Below are 4,810 nucleotides of genomic sequence, written 5' to 3' on the forward strand. Positions count from 1 at the left end.
ATCACATCGAACCGCGCCAATTTCTCAAGGATGCCGAAGACATTGTGATAGAACATGTGCAGGACGCTCTAGAAAAACACAGCAGTATAAAAGTGAACACAATATTCAATGGTGAATTTGTGGCCGGAGATAAACATGCGAATAAAAGTGTAAATACAAGAAACCATGAACTCTTTCGCACATCCAATTTACGCGAGTGGTACGAACAGCGCGTTATCGAGTCCACCCTAGCGTCTCTGGAAGAATTTCAGGAACGCGATAGCGGGTGGGCTTTGTCGCGAATACTGAACTTGACTGTAAATATTAACAAGTTCAATCCCATGCACGCGGGATGTCACATCAAGTTACCGCGGGATATTATGATGAAGAGAGCGGTGATTAACGTGCAATCAAAGGACAATGCATGTTTCGCGTGGGCAGTGGTCGCCGCTCTGTATCCCGCCGAAAGTCACGCGGAACGGGAATCATCGTACCCGCATTACGCGACAGTGTTGAATCTCCGGGACATTGAGTTTCCAGCGACTATGAATCAGATTAAGAAATTTGAACATGCAAATAACATTTCAATCAACGTGTACAGCATCGAGAAAGAGAACAACATTGCCCCGATACATCTTTCACAGCAGAAACGGGACAAGCATGTGAATCTGCTATACGTGGAAGATGGTAACAACAGCGTGGGACATTTCGCGTGGATCAAGAATCTATCCCGACTAGTGAGCTCGCAACTCAGCAAAAAAAATCACAAGAAATATATCTGCGATCGGTTAGTTTATTTTATATTATTTGAATAATTATTATTTGTATAATTATAATATGAATTGTTAAAATCTTAATTAAATTTTTTTCCTTTACAGATGTCTACATTATTTTGGTTCGGACGACAAGTTGCAGTTGCATACGGTCGACTGCGGAAAGCTAAACGACTGCGCTGTCCGATTGCCGAGCGACAAGGACAAGTGGCTCGAGTTCAGCAACCCTAATCGGAAGGAGCGGCTTCCATTCATTGTGTACGCCGACTTGGAATGCGTCCTGGCCAAGAAGGAAGAAGAGAAATTATATCAACATCATCATCAAGTATTTAGCATAGCTTACTATGTACATTGCTCGTTCGACAAATCTTTATCGGCGTATCATTCGCATCGTAGCGCCGATTGTATAGCATGGTTCGTTAAAGATCTTAAAAATTTGGCATTACGCGTAAAAAATATTTTAAAAACAAATGTCCCCATGGTAGATTTAACGTTCGAAGAACAGAAAGAATTTTATCACGTTACTCAATGTCACATATGCAAAAAACCGTTCGCGCAAGACGATACACGCGTTCGCGATCATTGCCATCTGACCGGGCGGTACAGAGGTCCTGCACATTCAAATTGTAATCTAAATTATAAAGATTCTTTTTGCATTCCGATAGTTTTTCACAATTTATCCGGTTACGATTCTCATTTTATTATCGAGGAAATAGCCACAGCGTTCGAAGGGAAAATCGAGTTATTGCCGATAACTAAGGAAAAATATATTTCATTTACTAAAAGTGTTGATTTTAAAGAAGAATCAAAAAATCAAATAAAATTACGTTTCATCGATTCATACAAATTTCTCACATCGAGTCTCGATAAATTGGCATCATTTTTGGACAAAGATAAACTCAAAATTTTAAAATCGGAATTTCAAAATTTATCTGCCGAAAATTTCAATTTGTTAACGCGAAAAGGTGTATTTCCATACGAATACATCGATTCCATTGACAGGTTGCACGATACGTGTTTACCACCGCGCGAATCGTTTTACAGTTCTTTGACTGGTGAAACTGTATCCGAGAGCGATTACGCGCACGCCGAGAACGTCTGGACGCGGTTCTCCATTCGGACGCTGGGTGAATATAGCGACATGTATCTCAAAATCGACGTATTGTTATTAGCAGATATTTTCGAAAATTTTCGCGATAAATGTATCGAAAGTTACGGACTCGACCCCGCGTATTATTATACTCTCCCCGGATACACGTGGGACGCCATGTTAAAGCATACAAAGATCACGTTCGAGTTGCTTACGGATATCGACATGGTTATGTTCATCGAACGCGGTATACGCGGTGGTCTGAGCCAATGTTCCAACAGATACGCTCGCGCTAATAACAAGTACATGGAGTCGTACGATCCATCGAAACCATCGTCGTACTTGATGTATTTTGACGTTAATAATTTATACGGATGGGCAATGTGTCAACCGTTGCCCTATGCCGATTTTCGATGGGTCGACGACGTGTCGAATTTTGATGTATCATCCATCGCGCTAGATTCCCCTACAGGCTATATCCTCGAAGTCGATCTCGAATACCCACGACATCTTCACGATACGCACATTGACCTACCGTTTTGTCCGACGCGCGACAAGCCGCCCGGTAAGCGGGAATTCAAACTACTTGCAACGTTATATGATAAGAAGCGTTACGTGATACACTACCGTAACCTACAGCAGTGTACGCGTCACGGCCTTCGTGTAACAAAAATACATCGCGTATTACAATTTACGCAATCTCCATGGCTTCGCAGTTATATCGAATTAAATACACATTTCAGAACACTCGCGAAAAACGATTTCGAGAAAAATTTATATAAATTAATGAATAATGCTGTGTTTGGTAAAACGATGGAAAATGTGCGGAATCGTGTCGATGTAAAATTATTAACAAAATGGGATGGCCAGTACGGTGCAGAAGCGATGATCGCGAAACCGAATTTCCACAGCAGAAGCGTTTTTTCAGAAAACTTAATCGCTGTGGAATTGCGTAAACTCGAGGTGAAATTCTACAAGCCGATTTATGTGGGTATGTGCATACTCGACATATCCAAGACATGTTTGTATGAATTTCATCACGAGTATATGACGCCAATGTATCACGATAAATGTAAGATTATGTATACCGATACAGATAGTTTGATATATCACATTGAGTGCGTTGATGTGTATGAGAACATGAAGCGCGATATCGCCAGATTTGACACGAGCGATTATGCGGTAGACAATGCGTACGGTATACCGCTTGAAAATAAAAAAGTACCGGGCCTGATGAAGGATGAAAATAACGGTGCCATAATGACCGAATTCGTCGGACTCAGAGCAAAGATGTACGCATTACGAGTGGATGGAAAGAAAGACACGAAAAAAGTTAAAGGCGTCAAGAGCAACGTTGTCGCGAGAACGATAACGTTTGATGATTACACGCGGTGTTTGAAAGAAGAAATTGAAATGACGCGCCAGCAGTCGTGTATACGATCTAAACTGCACCAAGTATACACGATCTGCGAGACGAAAATTGCTTTGAGTCCGTACGACGATAAGCGATATATCGTACCTGAAACCACAGATACATTACCGTGGGGACATTATAGGATACCATTGTAATATGTAATGTAAAATGTAAAATGTAAAATGTAAAATGTGTGCGATAAACTATCTATTAAAAGAATTATTAATAAAGATTTTTATATTGTATATATTTTATGTAATGTATATTTCATACATCTTATTATCTTATTAAAAAAAAATACATGTACTATTGAAAGGAATATTAATAAGGATTTTTTTATATTTCATATATTTTTATGTGTATCTCATGCATCTTATTATAACTTATTAAAAATACATATACTATAGAAAGGAATAATGATAAGGATTTTTTATGTATATATATATTTTTATGTATATTTTTATTTTTCAAATATTATAATGTTATACATATATATTTTTTCCAGAAAATTAAAAAAAATAAACACTGTATGAAAATTAAATTAATTAATTAAATCACATTGTCTTTATGTATCCAAGAATTGTGCGAATTGTCAAATCCCAGCCATTTCACGTAAATTCATCACCCCTCCTGCGCAGTACTTTCTCCACGAGATACACGTCCGGATAATTCGCGCGATGCAACTCGTGTTCGTAGAACGCTCCAGCGATAGATTTTTTGCGATAATCCTCAAGTAGATAGCTTACGGGATTAGTATGCTGCACTTTTATAATTTTAAACACCTCGGTTGTCCAATTTGGCGTGTAACCTTTCTCGAAAACTGTCTTGTACTTGCTAACGCGTACCGAATCACCTACTTTGAATTTCGCCGGACCCGCGATATTTACATGGTTGTATACAGTAGCCAAGAGTCTTTCAGCGATCGCGGGGGTAACGTCGACGGGCCGCATACCGATCGTTCTATGCTTGCGCGCGTTGTAATTCGATACGAGTTCCGGCAACACGTTGATCCACTTGTAAGATCCGTTTAGCGTAAACATCTTCCACATGTCGTTTTTCAGCGTGCGATTGAATCGCTCAACGATCGATGCCTTTAATGTCGAATATGTAGAATAATGATTAATGTCGTGTTTTCGCATGAGCCGTTGCACGTCGACGTTATAAAATTCCTTCCCCATATCGGTCTGTATATTTTTCGGACACCTTTTGCTATCTCGAATTATCTCGGCGATAGCGTCAGCTGTCTCGCTTCCACCTTTACTCTTGAGTGGTACAGCCCACGCGTACTTGCTCAACGCATCGATGACAGTGAGTATGTAGTTGTAACCTCTGTTGAAACGAGAGTACGGACGCATCTCGACGATGTCGGCTTGCCACAGGTCATCGTATCCCCGCACTATAACGTGTCTTCGGGGGAAATTTTTTCTCGCCGGTGCGTGCAGTTCATTCACCAACTGCCGTTTCTCTAAACTATGTTGTTTCTTCGCTTCTTCGATTATTCCCAATCGTCGATCCATCGTTGTTTCGATTCGTCGATCAAATAAACGATACGTA

Source organism: Camponotus floridanus, unplaced genomic scaffold (genome assembly GCF_003227725.1).
Source record: "Camponotus floridanus strain SB8 unplaced genomic scaffold, Cflo_v7.5 scaffold344, whole genome shotgun sequence".
In the NCBI taxonomy this organism is placed as follows: Eukaryota; Metazoa; Arthropoda; class Insecta; order Hymenoptera; family Formicidae; genus Camponotus; species Camponotus floridanus.